The following is a 24427-nucleotide window of genomic DNA, read 5'->3' as shown; positions in this document are numbered from 1 at the left end:
TGGCACAGCAGGAAGTGGTAACATGTCAAGGATCCAATTAACATTATCTCACTCCCCTGGTTTTTTTCTTCACTTTCTCTGCCTTATGGGAGCTGCTTCCAGTTCTGTTGTTATTCACAGTGAAATTGATTGATTTCTGGCAAAGTTCTGATTTGCTGATATCTCAAATACTACTGGAACCTCTGAATTTGTATGAAATATGAACCTCCCCACAGGGGAAAATCCACTCATGAGTGTGCCATCAGAATTCTGTATGGTTACTTCTTTGTTCTGTCTGGATTACTTTGTGCAAACTATGAAACCTTCTAAACCCAAACTTTATGGAATGGCCCATTTTGTACAGTGTACAACATCAAAAGGAAAGTGAGTTTGAAGTATAGTCAGCTTGCCAAAATCAAATTTAAAAAGAGGAAACTGGAGTGCTCTGTAATAGGGAGAGTTAGAAGCATAATTCTAAACTGTATTTGACACTAAGGAATACAAATAGGAGGGGTGAAAAAGGTCCATGATGAATACATATGCATATTAAAATAATTATTGTTTATAAAAAAAAGGAGAAGTTATCAACCGTAATACATCGAACAGTGGAATTTTACCTGACTTCTTCCAACAGCAACCATAATACCCTTGTAAGGCAGCACCAGAAAGGAATGTCTGTAAAGGGGCTCTTAGGTAAGCAACGCTACACGTAAACACTACACGATTTTTAAAAATTACTTGCCTTTCAGCAGAAACCATAGCAAGACTCTGCTTTGGATTTTGTTTTATCTTTTCCAAGATTCCCAGGTACAATATAAGAATCTCATGAGTGTGCTGAGCTGGAAATCTTTTTACCTTTGTTGTTCTAGAAAATTTCCCAGCCTCCATCTCCTCTTCAAGTGATTATCTACCATGCAGCTGTTAATATAAATTCCAAGTCATTCACCAATATAGAGAACTGTGGGAGGTAAACCAGGAAAAGAGAGAAACTTTCTGTCTCCAAACTGTTCCCTCAATGCAACCCAAGACAAATAACTAAAGATACAATATGATTTAGGATCTGTTTTTTTATGTAGTTAAAAACAGTATCTTGCCACTATATTTGTTCTACTGACTTACATCAGTTTTGACTTACTATTTATCTATATCTAGCAATATGTGTAGTTCAAGTCCCAATATACTCAATTGATTCACTGTGAAGCATTTATTTACCATCTATGTGTAACTAAGGAGCATGAAAATCAGAATAGTGAATTAAATTGAAGTTGGTAGCATCTACTGTGGAGGCTAACCATAAGAAAAGAGAAAATAATCCAGCAAGTCCATCGTGGATCAGTTTTCACTCACTCCCTTGGGCTTCTCCCCACTTTTAATAGATAGTAGGGTTTACCATGCAAAGAAGTATGGAAAACAGGATTCCCCAGGGAGAGGAGCAACATCTTTTTGAGATTAATATCTGTAATGTCTTGGGAACTACTGTTGCCTTGGAGGAAGGCTATCCATACAAACATAAATCATGCCCTCCCAGGTGAGTCTGGCAATCTGTCTAGCCCAATATATACACAGTCACTAGGGATGTGAATAGAAATCTCTATGTGTGAAAATATGAACAAGAAATTACTAAGCAACTTGTGCAGTGTGCACAGGGATGTGATGTCAGTGTCGAAAGATTACTTGACCCCCCTTCTGGGATGAGCTCAGATGTGTGCAAGCCTTGATTTAAAGCACATGGAAAATGGCATGCGGATTCTTATAATGAATTTTTGAAGAAATGCTCTGGGCTGTGCCTAAGTGGGAGTGACTGCTTCAAACCTAGCTCAGATCATTAACTCATGAGCACAGCATGATAATGTGCTTCAGCTGGGGATGCCTTTGGAAATGAAGGTAAGTGATGGAGATGTACATGTGAGCAGCATGTTATCTCCATGTCAGCATATTGAGCTGCAAGCTCTGAGGTAAAGCAAAGGGCTACAGTTTGCAGAATGGCTGTTCAAATACTGAAATTCCTAGGTGTTAAAAGCAGATTAAGTACCCTCTTAAGGTATGCAGTTTTAGGTACTAAGTCAAATACTTACTGATTCAGCCAGAGAACTCTATTTAAAAAGACCATTTCCAAGCAAATTGCTACAAAAACAAACTTCCCTGCCTGGTTAGCAATACAATTCCTCACACTCAGACTTGGACACAGCAAAATTCTTAAGCAGCTATTAATGCCTATACCCTGTCATTAATTTTTAGTATTTGGTGATGCTTTGACTCCTGTGAGACCTGTTATTTAAGTTAAAAATGTTCTTAAACACTTGGCTACTAAAGTTCTGCTCCAAAAACTATGGACCTTAAGTGGGACACCTTGTAGATCGTTTTGAGGGATGTGAAGCTACAAATACCACACTAAGTGACAGCCAGGCATTTTTATTTTGAGAGTCCCCAGCACAATACTCCCAAATAATGCCTTCTTAGGAAAGTATTCTGACAGGTTTTTAATTCCTTTTGAATTTTATGATCTTGAAGCATATGTCTGAATGGATACATTTTGAACAGGGAGGGGCATATAGCACAAATCTGAGAAGTGTTCTACCGAATCCGTGCCCAAAGTTTTAATGAATCATGAATATATCTCTTCCCACTGTAATACTTCATTTTTTAAAGAGGTTGCAAAATCACATAGAAGAGGAACTTCCTCACAAGGCTCACATATATTGGACATTCATAATTAAACTTAGAGAGCAAAAAAATCTTTGCAGTGTAGATACCAGGCATCTGTTGATGGTATTATCCCATTATTTTGGGATTTGAGAACTGCAGAAGTAAAGGGAGCAAGGGGGAAGGAAAAGAGAAAGTAAATCCATACTTCAATGATCCCAGCCATCACTTGGGATTTTTGACAACTAGTCATTCATTTACTGCATCTCTTATGTCTAGTAAGTATAAATGCTTTCCTTGGTATTATGCAAATGTAATTTCATAGATAACAAAAGATTATACCTGTGTATTTGTCTAAAATTGACTGTTTTCATTGAAGATACAAACTAGGTTTTTACTGAGCATTTTGCCTTTCAGCACCAGGCTCCAGCTGGACTCTTAACAGTTGGTTCTTTTTGTAACTGACTCCAGCTACTTTTGAAAGCACACTCTGCTTTCTGCTCACTGTACAAAAACCTCAGCACATTTCTGCAAGGAATCAAAGGTACAGCTTTTTCTCCTCAGGTTCAGAGTGTGATTCATAGTTTTAAGATGTGTCCTCTCCAGACAGAAGCAGTGAATGTACAAAATTGTTTCATTTCCAGACGTACACCTCAGGTTGACAATCCTTCTCTCTCTTTCTCCTCCATTTCTCTACCACTCCCATCACCCAAGAAACAAAGACGTATGGCAGGCAGACATTATGACTATCTTTGTGAACATCTGTTACAGGCCAATTTCAATGCTATTGCCACTTCCTTTCTCACTCTCTATGTATGAGCTGGTATTAATATCTCCAAGGAAAGTAAATGCATGAATCAATGTGTCTGAATAAAAAAGGCTGAACGAATGAAGCATATGTATAAAAAAAGCATGTGTTATGTTTGTACATTCAGGTTCTGTGTTGAGCATCACATGTGGTGATGGGCACATTGTGGAGGCCACATCCAGCTTGTCCAGGAAAGGCAGAGCAGACATAGGCAGAGTCAGGGAGACACACCCTTGCTGCGAGTTGCCACAGCCTTCCTTGAAAATAAGGTGTGGGCAGTTTCTGGGGCTGTGATGCTTGTTTGTTCTGCTGCCACACAGAGGAAAGGACTGGCAAACAGCCCTCCCATCAAGCCAGAGGAGCAGAGGAGAAGAAGGACAGAGCATTAGAGGGCATCAAGAACCAAGGCCTAAAGACATGGTGGCTGCTTGTGAGGTTAGTGCCCACAGTAAGAAGTTGCTTCCAAAGTGAGACGTCTTCAGAAAATACAGCATGTCCATTCTGTGAAGAAAAACAGGGAGAAGGGGAGGTATTTTTAGAAACTGTTTCTGAAAATTGCTGCTGAATAGGTGTAGTGTATATTAAAGCTGCCTTTCCAGCTGTTCCCATTTGACTTGTCCTCGCAGAAGCTATGTTTGTCCCAGTGCTGCTGAGAGAGGGCGGGCACTCACTCACTCACTCACTCACTCACTCACTCACCTGCCGGCTGCCATGGGGTCAGTTTGTTCAGAGCCGCTTTCAGCCCCGCATTTCCTTGAGCATGCCTTGAGCACCCACTGAGGAGACAGTGCTTGTACTCTCTATCCTTGCCAGCCCACTTCAACCCCTTGTCAGTAAGGCAGCCTGCTGCTAGTCAGTGAGTAATGGCCACAGCCAGTGCCACACTGACACTGTCCCCAGCCCCAGTGGCTCTCCCTCCTCCACTCATCCATCTTACCTGTAATTCAAGATGTGTCGCAGCCAGCCACCTCCAGCTATCCTGTCCTAGCAGGCACAGTCTGTTAGAACAATTTTAGCAAAACAATAAGAGGAGATAGAAACCAGTAGCTGGCTTATAAGGGAGAAGGGCAATTTGGCTGGAATGTGTGAGGGTGATAGATACCTTTTTGTAGTGTTCAAATTGATACCTTTCAAGATACAGTGTAGCTGTGGCTGAAAACTCCGCTCATTCCGCCAGGCTGTGGAAGAACTGTGTGATTGTCCTGTCTTATGCTGAGGGTGAACAGTGCATGGCCCAGGAACTGGGTCTACTTCATGCTATATAATGTTCTGAAGACTGGTGTTACTGCTATTTTGCTTTATGTGATAGCAATAGGTATTTTTGCAACAGAAAAATATATACAGGAAGCTCTCCAAGGTCAATATAACAGTCCAAATAGCCAGATGCTATTTCCCTGTGAAATACAAGGTTGAGCAGCCAAACATCTCTTAGTCATGTAAATTATGAAAATTCTGAGAACTGCAGTGCAGACAAAAAAATCTACGGCTGCTGAATCATTTTCTCTGGTTCAGAAATGACCACATCTTACCCTTTTGTTCCAGATTTTATTTGCATTGCATGATTGTGTTTCTTCCTGTCAGATATAGGGATGAAGCTAACATCTTTGCTTTAGGATATTGTTCTTTTATTATCAAAAAAGCATTCAGCAGACTTGCAGAGATTCTTTTCAGAAATGGAGAAAATAATACAAAACCAGTATTGAGCTATTCCTTTTATGCTGTCTGCAGTTAAAGTGATTATTAAACCGCAGGACAAGTTTAAGGGTAATCCAGATGAATATTGTTTTCATCAAAGCAATAGTAAAGTCATCTGCTTTTTCCTTGTTGCCTTAGGACGGACATTAGTAAAGGCATACCAAGTGAAATTGGGAATTATTTTGCTCCACTTCCTTTAAAGTTCGATTTTTATCAGTTACTGCTCATAGTTATCTGATCTAAGAAAAACTACTTCCTTTTTGAAAAATGCCATGGATAGGTATGTTGTCCCACTTTCACTGGGGAACTTAGAAATGTGCTGTCTTTATGGTGAAAAATCCCACAAGATGACAATGAACTCCTTTTTCTGGAACAATAAATAAATAAGGGCTATGCAGAAATCAAGCAGGAGTGATATGAAAGAGGTGAATGTAGAAGAGATATGAGAATAGGAGCACATGTTAATGCTACAGACTTGAGTCTCATCTAAGAAATAGGGGCAAATGCTTGTCTTTTGTGGATAAAGTCAAATGACAACAGACAAAGTAATAAAGGAAAATATAGGACACAACATTCCACAAAACAATTTATAGTATCAGGACTGCTCATGTCAGGACAAAGTAAGTGGAAAATGCACCTAAATTAGAATAATTAGGGTTAATAGGCCCTTTACATTATCATGAATAATTATTTAATTCACAGGTCAAAATCAGTCTCTTTGGGTTCCTCTGATATTTTTTTTATTTAATAGAGTGTAAGAGGGTAATAGCTGAAATAAATGGCACTGCATCTAGAGGAGGTTTGTTGTCCCTATAAACTCAATCATTAAAGTTCTACTTCATTCACTGTTTCCTCAGTTTAATCATCCCAGCTGCTTCCCTAGAGACACAACATTCTTATTTTTTTTCTGGTTTTTTTCTGTTAATCCTCCTTGCTCTTACATGGTTTCTTGCAGTGGTGCTGTCAGCAAGATGATGTCTAGTCTCAATTAGAAATTCAATCAATATCCACATAATGAGGGTTCTAGCAAAACCATGTCACTTAGTTCAAAGACATGGATATATTACTGTAGCAATTCAGGATTCAAGTAATTTAGGGCACCTCAGTGAAAAAAAGATATAATAAAGCTGAAGGGCTTAGAGGTAGTTAATTGTTACTATGGCAACTTCCTAAATAAGCTTTAGATTCTATCATTTTTCAGTTTATTTGGAAGCAGAACAGAATCATTAAAGATGAAACTTATTTAAAGCTCAGAACACTTCTGGGATCTTATAGTTTCCTGCTGTTCCTTATAGAGTTACTTGAAGTTTGTCCATCTCAACTTTGAACTGTGTAAAAGAGCAAGACGCAGCCTGCATAGATTAAAAATGACATTACATAAGAATCTAATTTTAATAACTTTGGCAATAGTATTTTTACATTTTTATGTCCTAGTAGAACTCTTTTAAAAGTATTGTGTGGGAAAGAAGTGATTCTCAATAAAGAATGCTCTCACCTGTCTATAAAATGAAGTGATTAAATCTGATTTTCAACAGCGGGCTCTGACTGTGAGTGCTCCTTTGTCACCTGGCAATATGGAGTGCTGTCCCCTGGAACCCTTCCTTCCACAAAAACCCTGTGTGTGGCATAGTGGGGCTACATTTTAGCCTGGTCCTTAACCAGTGCTGTAGCAAATCTCATAATTAGGATCCAGAGGAAGGCTGCCGTATCAAAATCTTGCCATGCTGACTGTGTCCATTTGTGTTCTCAATACGAATGAATGTATTTGGCCTCTGTGGGGCTGCATCACTGGGCAGATCTAAAGAGCCTTCTACAGGCAGTAAGGGTGACAGCAAAGAGGAGAGACAACAGAGCTGGGAAACCCTCAGTCACTGCACGTTAATTAGGTGAAGATCCATATCAGCCTAAACTTTTTGCATTATCTCAGCAGCTGCAACTCACTTCTTTAACCACTCCATAGTGCATGATTAACCAGCAGAGGCCATGAAATAAAATCGTGTCTCAGCAGGAGACACCCCCTGGCTTCTCACAGAAGTAAATTCATACCTCAGACCAGTTTTCACTCTTCTGTAGGCTGGAAATCTCTGGAGTCACTGAGTCATAACTGCAAAGTTGTCAGGGAATGATGCCTTAGGTGTGAAGATACTTAGGAGACACCCTTAGAGGTGAAGGTATAAGCAGTGTAGACTAAAGCAATGTGTTCTTCTCAAAAAAAAAAGCAGGACAAGTCACCTGGCTGTGAGCTCAGTGCTCCAAGGCTGAGCAGCAGCTGCTTTGGAGGCATCTTTAAACCAGCCTCAAGGAGATTAACTGAGCAGCATGGGGAAACTGAGGTGTGCAGGTTTCACTCAAAAGGAGGTAGATGAGGGCTAGAAGAGTGGCAGACTGTTTTGTCCGTGGCCAGGAGTCCATATGACATTGTCATAAGATAATTCCCTTTCCCACCACCTGCAAAACTGTCTTTCTGTCACAAGTAAAGGTCCTGGATATGGGGAGTCACCCAGCCCAGGAAACATCTGGCTGTGTTTGACAGGCCCAGAGTGACTCTAGACTTTCTCCACAGTCTGTGTGGGGGAAACGGGCTTTGCCACGCCATGGTCCATTCCATCCTAGGGATTAAACTGCAAAAGACATCAGGGACAATTATCCTCTTTCTCCCCCTATATCTTGAATTATGGAACAGAGAAGTGTTGAAAAATGTCTCTTCATTCGTTTTCCAAATTAAATTGTTCTGTTTACCTAAAAAGAGAAAAAAGCCTTTGTTTTGAAATATAAGTTGAACATCAAAGTTTCACTATATAAACCAGTCATAACGGATATAAGTTCAAATTCAGACTAGTTCCAGGTTATTTTGTCAGGCTTAATTCTGTTGGTCTTTCTCCCTGCTTTTTTCCTCAGATAACTCCTCCAGACTGTTTTTTTATTTAGAGCAGTAAAAATGCTCTTTCAAATTTCACATGCTTAAAAAGAAATGTGCATCCAGCTGCAAGAGAAAATGTTTTTCTCTCCCATCTGAAAAGGCTGTACCATGGGTAGAAATTCTGCATTGCCTATTACTTGCACTGCTCCTTTTCAATGGAAATTCAGAGTTATAATTCAGGGAACTATAGTCAGGAGTAACTTGGCTTAATTTATAAGAAGAGGAAAAAATACCTGCTGAGGAAAAAACAAAGGAGAATACAGTCTGATCCCAAACAGCCTGAGCATTATTTATTGCATTTTCTTTTCTTTGCTGTTATACAACCACAGCACCCAGCTCTTCGTTGTGCTGCAAGGGAAGTATTTTCAAGGTTAGCACAGAAGTAATCAACCACTCAATGGTGGTATGAATATTCATATCAAGACACATTATGAGAAAGTAGGTAGAGGCAAATATGCAATTTAAATATAGACTACAGCAGGAAATGGGACATGAAACAGTAATTAAATAGTGAAAATTACATGTTATTTACATAGGTAAATACACTGCAGGGGTTATGCATGTGATCTTTTCTATTAACATTTGTTTGTTTGTGATTTAACCCTGATTTTAAAAGGGAGGCTTTTAAAGCATGAAAATGGGAATAAAGGAACACTTACTTTGAACTAGAAAATCTGCATTGCTTGAAGGATTACCAGTTTGGGCTGTCAGCCAGGTTTCTCCTGTACTGCAGAAGGTAGTGGTGTCAATTTTCTAAAGCACAGGTTTTCTCCACAGCCCTGCTTATGCAGTTAATTCCTATTTGAGCCACTGGAAGCCTGTAGGTGATGGCAACAAATGCCTGAGCTCCTACTGCCCGGGTTAGATGGAAATCATACAGCACTACTGAATTTCTGGGGGGAAGAACCTCTGGAAGGGAACAAAAGCATTTGTTTTCCTTCTTCAGGGAGCACCTTTTTTCCTGCTTTTCCTTTCAGAAACAGAAATATGGCTGTAGTCTATTTGGATCAGCACAAGCACACAAGCCTTCACAACCATCATACCAAAGGCACTAGTACTAAGTTTTACTTCTACTCTGAACTACCTCATCTTGCTGGATTCCTTACCTATGTCTGCTCTTTTTTCCTGCTCCTTTAGCCAAGAGGAAGGTGAAAGAAAAGGCTTGACTAATGTATCTCCAGCAGCATTCTTGCCTTACCATGACCAGCTGCCATGAACGCAGAGTTCAGTGATAGTCTGGGATTCCCAGAGAGAATGAATACTAGGGAATTAGTGAGAGTAAGAGGGATGAAAATAGATATCCTTCTTGAAAAGGTTCATTTCTTCGCTAGCCTTTTGCCTCTGGTTGCTTTTGCTTGGGTATGACTTGAGTCTGCAAGCAAGAAAAAAACTTCAGAGTCCACATTTATTTTTTGGTGCATACATGCAGTGGGTAGCTGGGACTATTATGCTACATGGCCATGTATATTCCTGTGATTCTGGGTGAGTCTCTGCTGAACAGGGTCGTAAGTCAAGTGAGGGAAGGGTCTGCCTCTGCTTCTTGGTGTAGGCTGATCTTTGATGTTGCAGATTTGCTGTCTTCTTATTCTTTTCTCCCTAGGAATTTACAGCTTTTCATGTCAGTGTTTTCCTCTTGAATCCCTGAGCTTTAAGTAACCCCATCTCAGCAAATACTGTTGAGCCTATTGTTTTGCTTTTCTTAGCCTGCATGCCTTTAGCTCATAGGTTTTCTCACACCTTAACAGCATTTTTCTCTAAAATTCTGCCATGGTGGCAATTGTGTAAAAGCAGGCTGGGGCGTGAAGACAGCCAAAGTCCTCAGCCACAGGGCACAAAGGGTTGTATCTTCAACCCAGTTCACATCAGCTGCCCCAAAGACAAAAGGAACTGCAGAACAAAGCTCAAAGGAAAATTTGCATGACAAGTACATGGCACTGCAGTGCAGTAACATTTTCAGGAAATTCCTGCGTGCAGGCTCCTGAGCTGGCACTTAGCAAATGCCCAGAACCTGGCCTGAGAGGACACTGCCCTCCTGCACCTCCTGTGCTTCTAAATACAGAGAAAGGACTGGGTGGTTTCCCAACAGGCAAGTGTCTCAGAATTGGTGTTCTGGGCAAATTCCAAGCTGGTCAGTCCCACTATATTTTTGAAGTTCACCTAAAATATGGGCTACTGTGTTTTTTAAATCTAATTATGTCTTCAGTTTAGAAATCATGATAATGCAACCTTTCTCCTTGGTTATCTTTCATTTCCAGTTTGCTTTTCATCAACAGACAAGTGCTTGTGGATATGAGGAAAAACCCTGAAAACTCTTCCTATCTTTTATGCATGCTTCAGTGCACAAGCGCTCTGCGTGACAGCGTGTATCTGCCCTCTGTAGAGTGCCTGTGTATATTTGATTTTCCACTTCCCCTTGTGGAGGTGGCAGCACATTGGTCCTTATTCTTTATAGGAAGTTTATTACTTTTTGTGAAGTGTCTCGAGACTTTGTGGACTAAAAGAATTTTGTGTTGAGATAAAGATAATTTATTATTCATCACTCCCAATACATTTGTTCATACGTTCTGAAGCTGGGAACAGTGTGTGATAAGAGACAGCTGCAAGCTTTCTCTTTAGGACTCTTCCTGAAAGCATGCAAATTATTTTTCAGATCTGAAAAGAGGTGATGGGCCCAAGCAAACATTTTCTTTTTCCCCAGCTGTATCAGTTGGGTCAATGAAAGCTGTTATTTCTCCCCACAAAACATAGCACAGGGAGATCCCCAATCTGTTGATAAAAATCACATTGTAGCTAACAGAACAAGCACACAAAAAAGGATGTAAAAATGTCATAAAAATCACCTAGTCTCAGATTTGAATCTTTTGTATGAGGAAAGCATCCTGCAAACAGAGGTATCCCTTATCCCTGTGTGCCTAGCTTCTCCAAGTAAAATTGCTTAAGGCAGTAAGAGGCAATTTAGCTCAAGAAATAAAAGCAGAACCAGCCTGCTGCAGAAACCAGACATTTTGTGAAACCAAATGGAGCAGAGTGAAGAGTGGATGTCCGTGACTGAAACAACCGTGACAAGACAATCTCACCGTATGTCAGATGGATAAAATAACAACTGACTCCACTGTGGAAATTCAATTGAAACTCACTCATATCAGGCCTATGGGCTTTCTCAGAGAGTGGAAATTAAGACTGTAGTAACTCTTTGCCACCTGTTCAAATGCATCCCATTTCTCCATTTTTCCTCATTAAAAGGTGACAGGGAGGATTAAACATCTCCTAACGTCTGGATCCAGTTTGAAATTGTTGAGTATTTCACAGGAAGCAATTTTTAGGAGGATAATGCCTCTAACTTGGACTGAAATCATTTGAGCACCTGTGACATTTCAGACTGAAAGGACAGAGTTCCACAGAGCAAGCCACTTCTCTTGCAGTCACTGCAGTCACTTCTAGAGACTTTGATATGAAAGTATTTTATTCCACTGTATTTTTTGGGCAGTTAAGAGGAGCCTCCATGGAAGGGGAAAGCTAATTTTCCTTTTTCCTGATAACAGTTTAGTAGTCAGTTCCATTTTGGGATGAATTCCAAAGGATTGTTGTCCTCCCTTTCATACTATTCAGGATAGGGAAGTGTTACTGTGGTCATCTGAAGGAGCTTATATTTATATTAAGGATAACTACAAATTTCAACAGTGGTTTACCTCTGAAACCCACAGGTGACTTTTTAAATTACAGACATAAGACAAAAGAGATCCTGTTCTGTACCTTGCTGTGCTCAGTAGTGCACAGTACTTTGGTGGAGTCCATTTTCAATGAATGACTCAGGGAGAAACAAAACCTGAAATGTTCACGTGAAGAAGACACTGCTAAATTTCAAGTTCTGCTCAGCTGAGGAGCAGATGCTGTCACAGGCATGGAATCCATATGGAATGTTCCTCAAATAGCAGCTATAAAACCTTTTCAGAGTAAACAGGCATCAAATCAAAGGTCTAGAGTCAACTAATGGAGCCAGTGGAGACAACTCCACTAAAAATTCACAAATTGTAAATACCAGGCCACCAGCTTCACCTTCAAGCATCCACATACTTTACAAAAAACATCCTCTTTAGTCCTTCCCTGACTCAAATCTATCTCTTTTCCTCTGTGTTAACCCTAAGAGATTTGTACAGAACAGATCATAGCAGAGGGTCTCATCTCAGGTGAGGAATTTAAGTAGCACTGTACTTAATTATTTCTTATATAATTTTCTTTGACTTAAGATATTCCTTTTTTTTCTTTTCTGTTTTTTAGCTCTCAAGAGTGATCAGCTATTTTTTAAGGTATTAACTAGTTTATTTCTAACTAGCTTAGAGTCCCTATTTGCAAGACATTCTCACACAGTAGACATTCTGGCATAAAATCTTAAAATCATCCATGGTTTGAGGAACAGATTTTGCCATTTCTCTGCCTGCTGCCCAAGATAGGAGCAGTGACTGTCTACAACTCCTGAATGCTGCTTCAAATGATTAATTTATGCCTTACACTCCAAAACACACAAAATATCATGATGAACTTTTGCAAACAGAAAAACAGTATCTCCAGGTATTTGTGTTCAAGATTTGATTTATATAAATGACATTTCGCATGTAAATATGCAGCCACTCATTTCAGTGCCTGCCAAGAGGCATTTCAGCTAAACACAATGATGCTCCTCTTAATCTAAAATGTCATGTTCTCATATGCACCTACTGCAAAGGTTATCACACACATCTGAAAGTAAACAAATCATTTGGCAAATAATTGAGCCTCACCAAATTTCTGTCTTTTCGTCCTGGTTAAAATAACTTCTCTCAAGGAATATGAATCCCCAGACAAGCATCCATCAATTCTGAGCACCTGACTTAAGATGATATGAAAATACTAATTGCCTTCCATTCACCCCAAGTAGAGCTGAGTCCCAGCTGCAGGGGGATTGAATGGATGTGCTCAGGGAATACCAAGCCTTGGGCTAATGTCCTGCAGGCAGTCCTGTCTGTAAAGCTTCCTTGGAGTTTTATAAATAACCAAGGGCCCCACTTTCTGTCTTTCCCAAATCTGGACATGCATTCAGAGCCCTGCATGAGTAGATCATTTATAACGTGAGATTGGGCTGGCTCAGCATGCATTGAGATCTGTACTTCTTCAGAAAACAAGAAGCAGCAAACATCACAGAGCATCTCTTATTTTCTCCTTCTGGAGTTCAAAAGGCTTTCAGGCTTCTGACCTACAACTAGAAGATCTGATCTGCTACTTCAATACATATTTACTGAGTATCTCTGATGTGTCTATTGTCCGCTCTACAGCTACCTCAGCACGGCTTTTCAGGCCCTGGGATGTTCCCTCAGTACTGAGGCTGCAGCAGAAGTACCTTCGGCATTACTGGTGATCCTGCCTATATCTACCTATATGTTTGGCATGCTAGAGATAGTTCTGGGGAGAGTATGAAACCCAGCCTCTGAAGGAGAAATTTGAGTCATGGTGATTACATGAGCCTCACCCTCCCGCTGCAGGGCACTACAGTCACTGCTTCTGTTGCTGGGCAAACTTCATTGCTGTCTTGCCATGGAAAAATTCTCCAAATTTCAGTTAGCTTTTTCACCTTTCCCCCCCACCCCCGCATTCTTTTTAAGTAATCAAAGTCTGAGTTATTGATCCCCTCTCAAGCAAAACAACCCTGCACTCTGCGTTTTGTCACAGGTGTAGTTAAGCTGCTGCCATGGAACTGCTCCCTACAGCGTGACATTGCCTGCAGCTCGGAAGTCACCTTTGTTTCCTCTCCTAGATCACTGAATGGGAAGCCACAGTGAGGCCTGACTCATTTTATTCTCTCTCATGTCAAATACAGTATGTATACATCTTGTTTTGTGATGTCAAAATTAAAACAAAACTCACAGCTTTCCAATTACATGCCCAAATTTTCAGCTGAAAGGTCTCAGAAAAGATTTCTTTTTCCTTTACACAAACATGCTGTACACAATGAGGCAAAGAAAAAAGGACTGGAGTCTGTCTGATGAAATTTAATTTTTTTTTTCTCTTTTAAACGTAGCAGGAAGGAAAGACTAAAATGCAGGTCTTGTTTCTTTTCACTTTCATGCATGTTGAACATTTTATTAAAAAACAATAACAACAAAGAAGACAGAAAGGAAACATAAAGAGGAAATGTTCTTTCATTTTCAATCACAACAAAATTGATGGTATATTTCACTGCAAGTGCTAAATTCCTCCTGCTTCAGACTGAAGGAATTTTTTTCCAAACTCAAATGGCACATGTATATCTATCTACCATAAATTAGGGGAGCCTATAGAGGTTGCTATTGTTCAAATGGTGTTATTTTTCCAATGAGATGGTTTTGCATCACTCTTTTGCTGTCCTTCAGCCCTATCTGTGAGCTAAGTACCAAGTTTATTTTCCCTCAGATGTTTCTCACTAAGGCAAGCTCCCAGTGTTAGGAGAGGCAGCCTGTTTGAGTAACAACTAAAGGAAAACAGCCTTCAGGTTTTAGTATACAGGAACATAAGCTATAGTCTAATTGCTTAAAAGGCTGAAGGTTTGCTCTTGAGCATGGATCCAAACCTCACACAAACACAAGGCCCACATATATGTCCAGCAAAATTCCCAGAAGGTTCTGTGCCCTGCATTGAGGGGAGGTTGCACAGAGGTAGGAGAAGAAGGGTGGCAGCTTGCAAACTATCAGCTATTTTAGCCTGAAGAGTTGCCCCATATCTAACCTACTCTTACAAGGGATGCTAGTGAGGGTGTCAGGTCTCACAGGTGGTGGACCCTCCCAGGAGCAGCAGGAGTCCTTTGATATTTTGGCTGAAATGAACTTCCTTCTTTCTCCTGTGAATATCAGCAGAGACATTTGAGAATGAGGGAAGCACAGCTGTGGGATGTGGACACAGTTTTTTGGGACAGGAAAGGCGAGGAGGGATGGTCTACAACAGAAGATGGGTCAAATGTTAAGGCAGCAGAAGAATCAGTCACTTGCCTGTAGAACTCATCCTTTAACCAAAGCTTTTTTCCTTTATTCAAGCCCTTACCTCCTTCTTCTCCCATTCCACCACTATTGTAAAGCTCAGTTTTATCTACAGAATTGAGAAGTCTGTAGTCATCTGAGTTCTGTGCCTGTACCTGGAGGTTAGAGTCAGTCTCCAGGCCTGAAGCAGGAAAGGTAGAGTTCTAAGTACACGTCTCTGTCCTGTACTTGTAAGATAAGGCTGCCCTTTTCATGGGATGCCAAATTATTGCTCCTTGAGCAAGAGCCAACATCCCAGGAAGAGCTCAGCCTGAGCCAAATGGCCACTTGTGCTTGTTACTTACTCTGTGGTGGTAACCTCTGGCTTAAAACCACATTTGTGGCACTTAACTGTAGAAGAGATGATGGGCTAAATTGCTTCCTGAGTGGCACTCACAGATAAATATTTGAACTGATCAAACAAAAAACAAGACTCTGAAGCAACAGCAAAACCAGCAATTAGTTTAAATTTGTCATTGAAAACGTAATTTTTTTTGAGGGAGAAAATAGTTCAGCTACAACATTTTGCTAAAAGCCAAAAGACACCATATGAGCTATTTTCCAGGATTCATCAAAGGGAAAGAAGATAAAACAGAGAAGACCATAGAACTGGCATTGCATTCATCTCAGCCCTGTGTCTGTGGTGTTGGTTTGGTTCCAGATGCCACCAGGACAGCGATAGAACTTCAGCCTTCTGACTGCATGGTGTGAAAGAGCTAGTGAGGAGCTGTGGTGCTACACAGACACCAAAGTCCCACCTGGAGGGACCCCCTCATTAGTTTCAGCTTCATACCATGGTACCCACCCTACCTTAGGAACTGGGAACAAGGAGCAAGACTGCACTTGCAGGACATTTTGATCACCACCACTAACAAAGCAGGGATGTCCTTTTCTGTAGAAAGAGCTGTGTTAAGAGAAACATAGAGGTCTGGACAACCATAAAAAAACCCCAAAATGCTCTCTGCTGTATACAGACAGCCTCTCTGGATGTGATTGTATCCTGTAAGCCCACTCATCTTTTAAGCTCCCAGTGCAATTAGAATTAGAACTAACTTTTTCACAGCTGTTAGTAAGATCACTCATGTGAAACTGCCATTCTGTTGCTAAAATCCACATGTTTTGTTTTATCCAATTTCAGGTGGGCCATGTGCTTATGAGGCTGGGCCCCAGACTGGATTTTAAGCGCAGGTCCTTTAAATCACTGCCTCATGCCGGCTCTTCCAAGCTAGTGCTTTCCAGTTCTTTTCCTGGGTTTATAACTTCCCCAAAATTTTCCAGGGGAGATTCAGATTACCTGTCATTAGGCTGCCTTCTTTTTAAGGATCTCTGCATGTCTGTCCACATCCTCTAAGGGAATATAAATGCAAATCCACTGCCTGGAAATGCCTTCCAACACCCAAGACCTCGGAATTAAACTTTTGCAATATTCAATCACATTGCATCAAGTAATAAGTACAGAAAACCTTTTCAGAAGTGAAACATTCTCAGAATCATTTAGTAAGTCAAGCTACCTTTTATTTTAACAGCATAGTTAGTGTTTTTCACATAATGTTTAGGTGTGAAATCATTACCATGAATAATTCAGCTATGGTTTTCTATCTTTTCGTTTCCTATTCACACTCTCCATGAACAAAGAAAACTGGTGAGCAGAGTGCTGCAAGAACAGTAGATTCATGAGTTGAAAAAATAAAATATATATGCTGAAGCCTTTCTAAGAGTGATTTATTATTCTTGAAGTACAATATAATTGTAGCGTTTGTTGATTCCAACTTTGTTATTATACTTTCTTTGACCTATTTGTTAAAAACTGCTTGCATAGAATGTGTTTCTTGCACAAAGCAAATCTGCGGAACGGAAAACAGCCCTGCTGACATTATTATGATAGGGCAAAGAAAATAATGTAAAATGAATTTACTAAGAGATGAGGGAGTATCAGAATTATCACTGCATCCATTTAACTCCCAGTTTAAGTCAACGTGCTTTATTCTTCCACCAGATTCCTGCCTCATTCCCTGCTCTTGACCTTCTTTCTCGTGACCTACACTCACTCTGTAGCTAGCTATTTAATTTTTTTTTACATCTTTCTCATTCATTGTGTGACCTCAGTGCCTTATTTGCTGCACCACTCTGACTCTCTGTGGATGAAAAATTTACTAATGCCCTCAGAGTCAATTGTTTGTGGTTGGTTGAGTTTTTTGTTGGTTGTTTTTCTTTTTTTTACTATGGAATCTGAGTAACTCTGATGTGTCTATTGTCTCTGATGTGTCTTTTTTATACTTATGGAATCACTTAACATAAACTGATGTCTTTATTTTCACACCACCTCCATGAGATAAGTCTGCTTTTATTTTACATATAGGGAATTGAAGGTTAGGATAAAGGTGCAATGCTAAAAGATGCAAAGATTGTTTCTATCCAATTTCTAAGACATAGATCAGCCATTTGGCTCCTTTTCAAGTAACCATTTTCCAAAACAGAACTGGATATCCCTTACACAAAGAATGGAATGCACTTTGAGAAGGGCCTCTGGTAAGTACTGCTTTTCATTCGTTGCCCAACGATCCCCATGAGGGGTTAGTTTTGGCAGAGTTAAAATGCTGTTCTCCAGAGCAGACTGTATCCTTTTAAACCATAAGACCTCTTCAGCTCTTTGTCTCACTATAAACACTTAATGCTTTTTGGCACAAATGCAACACTAATGATAGAGGTGCCATTACACCCCTCAGACCAGAATCCACAGCTCATACCAACAAAGTACAAGTAGGCAACTAAACATTCTCTCATGAAAGCACATACCAATACAGGTCAGAAACTGAGGTGGTTTTAAGTATGTTGTCCAGTGGAAACAGCTCTCCTATTCCTTAATAGGTCACAATATTTTAAGTTTACTTGTCAAACTATAGGGATATTAAATTTCCCAATTAGGCAAGTTTAAGATATTTGTGTTACAGATTAACCTATGAGATTTCTCCCCAGAATCTTCTTGATAAATGACAGAAGAATTTTTCTTGGTATAAGTAAAGCTTATGCAAAATATGATGCTAAAATGTGGCAAAGCCAGAAGCTACTGATAACAGGTTCCCACAACTGACAGTGTTATGAAACTAGCACTGCTGGGTTTGGAGGTTCAATTAAATCAATAACCTACAGTTAGGATAAAGTGGCCTTGGCATTTGTAATGTCCTATATTTTTTGTAGTATTGACTATTCCATCCATCTTTGAAATATGTTTTGAAGAAATGATACGATTTGAAAACCAACTGATTTGATCAAATGGGCCAATCCCTATATGAGTCAGTCTGCAGGGAATGTGATCTTTTTTCCATGTATTTTTGTCTTTAGGAAACATTAACATTTAACTATGTTTCTGTGAACATAGAAATTAAACCTTTCTCATTATTTCATGTTGATTTTTAGAAAAGCTACAGCTGGGCTTTTCCTTTCATAACTGATTATCAGCTAATTTTTGGCTCAATAGTCAGAAAAAAACCTCCATTATTTATTTAGCTAATTTAATTGAGTTGCACTAAAGATGCCTTTGAAAAGAACTGTGAAGCCAGTATTACACTAATGTACTTGGTGGAAATTAATTAATTCTAATTTGGGGGTTAATTAATGAGAGTAACTTTATTAGGGGAAGGGGACATTCAGGTGTAGATTAAAGAAAAAAAAATTTGAAACCCTGATAAAATCAAATTAGATTAAAATCAAATGGGCCACAGGGTGGCTAAACACGTGGGAGCATGGCATCAGCTGTGTTTAGAGCAACTATTTTCTTCTTTTAAATAGGAAAAGAAGGAAAATTAGTAAGCCAACCTTGGTTATAATTTTGTAGGGGTTTATGGTAACTGTTGCCCTTAAAACTTTCAAGGCTTAGGGTCCATCCAGAGCCATCACTTACCCAGCTGGCAGGGAGGGCAGGTTTATTAATTTACTTTGCGTTTCACAGCGGCTTTGCTGGGCACAGCACGAGTGTGTTGGATTCTATTCACCTGCATGAACAACAAATGAAGGGCTTTAACTGTTGGGTTATGATTGTGCTGGGAAGGAATACTTCTGGTCTATTTTTAACAGCTTTGTGGCAGAGAAAGAGATGTCTTCTTTTCAAGGCTGTTCAAAATAGAGAGACCTTAAAAATGTACTTCACTTTGTCAGCTCACGGTGCTCATGAAAACAGAAATGAGACAGGGAAGAAAAGGAAGGTCAAACTTGCATAAACACACTGTTGCATATGTTGACTGCCAGGAGAAAGAGCGGCGTGCAGCTGAACTGAATGCATTATGCAGAGCAGACAGAAGATGTTACTCTGGCAAAGTCAAATTTCTCTTTTATGCAAGCTCCCATGTGATAGAGCTTAGAACTACTATTTCCTTTTAGTAATGTAGGAAGCATAAACTAAAATGGATTTTTATGAATCTGGCAGGATGTTTTTAAGGACAAAGGGAAAATGAGCTTTTGAATGTCTTTGTTTTAAAGTTCATCTTACATATTTTTCTGTTTATGTCAGCAAAAAGCTAAATTTCCTAGCACCATCCTTCTAATAAAGCTCTATTTCTTTTCAGGAACCCCACTTGCTGCCGCAGAGAAGAAGCTGAAGCTGACCACCACCAGAAGCTGACCTCCTTATCTTGAATTTCATATGTAATGAGTAGCTAAATCTAACACCAAATGATTTTAGGAAGAAAATTCAAAGGCAAGCCATTTCCTTTGAAAAAGCCATTTGAAACCTTTGGGGAACAGATATGGAAACATAATTTAAAACTCATTTTCCCCCTTAAGTGATTGGGATTCATTTCCATAAATCCAGTGTTTACTATGCACAGAGCATCTCTTCCTCTCTCACCACAAGCCCTGGACACTTTGGACTACTCTTTCGTTCTGTGCTTCCTGTAGAAGTGCTCCCTCATTCTGCTTGTGTAATTCAGGTTTGTTTTTATCTGCAAGAAAATGCCTCTTCAGTTACTGAGACTGCGCCTGCTGTAGCTGTGGAGAAGTGCCTGGCCTCAGTTGTGCCACAGTGAAGCAGCACCGCAGTCCCACCTCAAGCCATGCCAGGGACGTGCGATCCCAGCTTTGGTCGTGGGCACCTCCACTGATGACACTCAAGGACTGGTGAGAAGCTGTGCTGTCTGGCACTATCTCTATTGGAAAGCACCGTTTGCATTTGTAATGCAAAGCAGACATGATTTCAGAACCTGATCTCTCTGACAACAAAGGCTGTAGAAGATTAGAAATACTTAGATCTGCAGTTCATTAAAAAATGTATTTCCCTCTGTAAAAGGAATTGGTTTTCTTAACTCATTTGCCTTGCTTTTCTCTTGAATGTGTATTTCCGTTTGTGCCTTCAGTGTATTCTGGTACTTTTATGAACTGTGGATGGGTTTTTTTCCACCAATTAGTTCCTCTGGGACTATTTTATTAAAGTCTTTTTGGCATTTAAAATATGTAGATGATATCATTAATCCGATTAAAGCGTAGATAAAGTTAATAATACGAAAAGTGAAAAAGCAGTGCAAGGTACAATTACTAATGTAATTATTTTCATTATCAATACAATTATATTTTTCAGTTGTTGCTTGCTTAACCTTTTTATTTTTTCTCCATTTCTTTCATTAGCTCTAATCTACCACTGTGAGAGGCAGTCCTCTGCTTCTTCAAGCAGTGTGAAGGTAGAAGTGGACAGAACTATTAGCAGAGGGATACAAGCCTTTTATCTCTCTCTGTCTGGCTGAACTCCAGTGAAGTCAGCTCAGCCAGCAGAACGGTTCATTATCCTAGGGGGATGAGCAATCGGGGTTTCAGTTTATTTTCCAGTCCAGAATGGTTTTATTGAAAAATCTTGACAATCTACAGGCTTGTAGGTAATATCAAGGAAAAGAGCCATAAAATACCATTTAATCCCTGGAAGTGACCCAGGAATGACTTTAAAGACCCTCTCTATTCTGTTTCACTGCCAGGCTACCACCAGTGACATTTTATCAGTACAACAGAGCAGCTCTTGCACCTGGGCATGATGGGCACCAAAATAAGTCAATGCTGTAAGAACTGCAAAGTGATAATGGTGAAAATAATGATGAGGAAGTGATTTAAGACAGGAATTCAGAGTGAAGAGGTAGGTTTAATTTTAATGGGAAAGAGAGAAAGCTCATGGGGGTTTACATAGGCTAATTCTCGTGTGATGCAGTTCTCTGGGGGGAACAGATTTGTTTTGACTTAAAATTGGGCTGTATCTGATGGCACTTCCCTTTTTGTCCATTCCAGGGGAGTGATCATGGAGAGACTATGAGCTGGTGGAAGGACTGTGAGTTGAACTGAAGGAAAATGCTGGCTTTGAACCCCACTAGTGCAAACAAGTTCCCACAACTACACTACTGTTGGGACTAATCAGTGGATGATGTTTATTCCTCTGGGATTTTCATGTTGCTTTCCAGCCAGCACTCACTTGAACTAATGCAAGCAGATACCTCCAAACCTAAATCTATATCCCTAACGGTAGCAATTCAAAGTTGAACTTACTGATGTAAATTAAGGAAGACTTAATTCAAAAGGCTTGTATCTGTAAAATGATTCATCCACATCTAAGCCTGGGATTTCTTGATCTCTCAGTTAGTGGAGTGGGTTAAGAAATTAGGATTTTTTTCTTACTAAGACCATGTCAGTCTTACTAAGAAATGTAAGAATGTGTGTTGTGGCATCATTTTTATCCTGTGTACTTGGTTTGTTCATCTATCAAATGAGCCCGTAATAATAATTTTTTTTAAATTAGGTTCTACAGAATTCTTTAAAGTTTCCATATATTTATATTTGTGTGTGAATGACTCTTTGTCTTGCTTTGGTAAAGTGTCTTCTAACTGCATGAGGCTGCAGTTTGTGAAACACCCGGGGAAGGGGCTATGTCAGCTGAAATTAGGGTGAGTTGTGCATGAAGCACGTATTTTCCTCATAGACATGATCTCAGCATAAATGAATAAAAAATATTTGTGCAGGCTTTCCCAATTGGAAGCAAGTGAATGAAAAATGAGAGCCACTCTTAATCCGTATGATACCTTAAAAAAGCACATGGGAATCAATACAGTCTTTCAGACACAATTAAGGGTTACAGAGCCACCCTAAAAGAAAACCCAGTGTGCAGCTGGCATTCAAAAACTCAGCCCTCCAGGCTACCTGACTGAAAGGCTGAGGTACAACACAGCTTTAGAGAAGCAATGGAGAAGAAGACAGCAAACAGAAAGGTTTATTCTCTAAATGAGCAGCAAAACCCCATTAACTATTAAAAACGATGACCATACAGAAGAGCAGATTAATGTACAGTTCAGGAACATGAGTCCTGATCCAGACTCAGTGCTTAGCATGCGTGCTGGATAAAACCTCAGAGCCTTATTTTTGCATAGATTATTAAAGATTGTATTAATTCCTCTAGTGCCTAGGAAGAAACTGTGACTGAGTTCTCCCTCTTATCCCAAAACAGTTGGCAGGATCTAAAGTTGAACCCTGACAAGACTAGAGTAAGAGCACAATTGGGAGGGTTTTTTAATCCCTTTTCTGGCACACAGGACAGTTTCTGGCTTCTGCATGGGCCCCTTTGCATGCTGCCACTGTTGATTCTGCCCTTCTGAGCAAAAAGAGCATCGTCCAAGATTCACACATACTTTCTGAGCCTGGGAGCCCCTTTACCTTGTCCCAGGTACTCTACAAACTATGTGGAATGGCCATGGATATAATCCAGAGTTAATTAGGAGATGCTGTTAAACAACACTTTAGCTCTGTAACTTGGGAGGTGAAAGGTGTCTAATTAGTAAGAAAAAGACAGAAGGAAGAATGAAGAGATAACAGTAATGAGGCAAGGGAGAAAAAAGGTGTTTAGTGATGCCCATGATGAACACAAACATATGAAAGCAATTCAGGAATAGGCAACCTCTAATTGAGCTTTTTTTTCGGTGCCACTATGTTACTGTAAATGGCTGAAGGGAAAGCTTTTTGAAAGAAACGAGCATGGATTACAAGAGAAGAGGAAACAATATTCATGAAGCATTTCATGATCATCAGGCTTCCTAATGCAATCCCTCATCCCAAATATTAGAAATGTTTTGAAGTCTGATGGCTGCTCTCTCTCTTCTTCCTCTCCAAGAAATCTGGTCTTCTAAAGATAGCATGTTATCCAAAAGAAGAATACTTCAAAATTTTTCAAATGTTGCCATAGAGAGTTTCTTTCAAGTTATGTCAATTAGTTTGCTTTTGTAATTCTATTTAAGTGAGCCCATAGGTCCAAAATCAGCTATTAGCAGATTCTGTTGTGGTACACAGCATGTAGTCCCTCAAACATGGGAGAGCAAGGAAAACACAAGTTTAAGTGAGATGACACTGGATATCAATCATCCTCTAGGAATACCAGGGAATTACAAGAAAGTAATCTCTGACTAATGTTTGTGCCAGTAAAACAATCTCGTGTAATACACTGATTCATTTAGATGTCAGCCCAGTGGTCAATCCTTATTAGTACTTCTGTAGCAGCTGAATGTCTTTTTGCTGAATATAGTGACCAAACCCAAGTTCAGTACACTGTAGTTTGAATGCAAAGCTGCAGGAAGAAGATACTATTTCCACACAAAGATTTAAGAACTCTCAGTACAAATACTAATAAACTACATATACATTGCTTAGGAATAGTTAAAAAACCTCTTGAAGCAGCAGCACTTTTTCTAGCTGAGAAATGTTAGATCTACTGTGGAAAAGGCTGTCAACCCAGGTGTTCAAATCTAATTCCCTTGGTTCTTTCCTAAACCAAGAAACAAATGCAATGGTCAAACAGACCATAGCATAGAATAGCAAAGATGTTGGTTAGAAGCACTCAGTGTCCAGAAGTTCCTGGGACTGGTGCTTCTGTAAGGCATCTGAGTGCTGGGATGTGAGACTGGGACATCTATTGATCTGCACAGTGCTGGCTCATCCATCACCCACTCCCTGCATGTGTGTTCTGTAGGGTGGAGAACAGGTGCCAAGTTCAAGTACAGGTGACTACCTCCTTATCCATCCTTTCATTGTAGGAGAATAGAAGGAGGCTGGAGGACCACTCTACTCTGAGGGGAAAGGCCTGGCTCACTGTGCTGCTAGGCAGGCTGGACCATCCCCAAAACTTCTGGGGAAAGTGTTGTCACAAAGATGAGCCTGATGGTTTGTATTTGGAGAGATGGACTGTGGATAAATAATGACATTCAAATCCAGCAGATGCATATAATTAAAGCGACTTAATTGAAAAGATAAAGGTGTGGAAAGGACAGTGTAGGACAAGTGGGTTACTAGCTTTGTTTCATAAGCAATGCCCTCTTTAAGAAAATCTTTGTCCCCTTAGTTTGTCCTGCT

The 24427-nt window shown here is 39.9% G+C and overlaps 1 long non-coding RNA gene across 2 annotated transcripts in view; it reads left to right on the top strand.

Annotated features, from left to right (window-relative positions):
• The window catches only part of LOC108449657, a 29535-nt gene extending 7191 nt beyond the window's left edge, over nt 1-22344 (top strand). The window contains exons 3-5 of one of the 2 annotated variants that reach the window (XR_001865916.1): nt 19630-20179; nt 21025-21179; nt 21329-22344. This is a non-coding gene — a long non-coding RNA (uncharacterized LOC108449657). Of the gene's footprint in view, nt 1-19629; nt 20510-21024; nt 21180-21328 lie in introns of those variants that run through there. The other variant, XR_001865915.1, reaches the window with a different exon arrangement.
• Nucleotides 22345-24427: the final 2083 nt, after the last annotated feature.

This window comes from Corvus brachyrhynchos, unplaced genomic scaffold (assembly GCF_000691975.1).
Source record: "Corvus brachyrhynchos isolate BGI_N302 unplaced genomic scaffold, ASM69197v1 scaffold279, whole genome shotgun sequence".
NCBI classification, from domain to species: domain Eukaryota; kingdom Metazoa; phylum Chordata; class Aves; order Passeriformes; family Corvidae; genus Corvus; species Corvus brachyrhynchos.
Note: the sequence above shows the minus strand (reverse complement) of the source record. Positions and strands in the feature narration are given on the sequence as shown.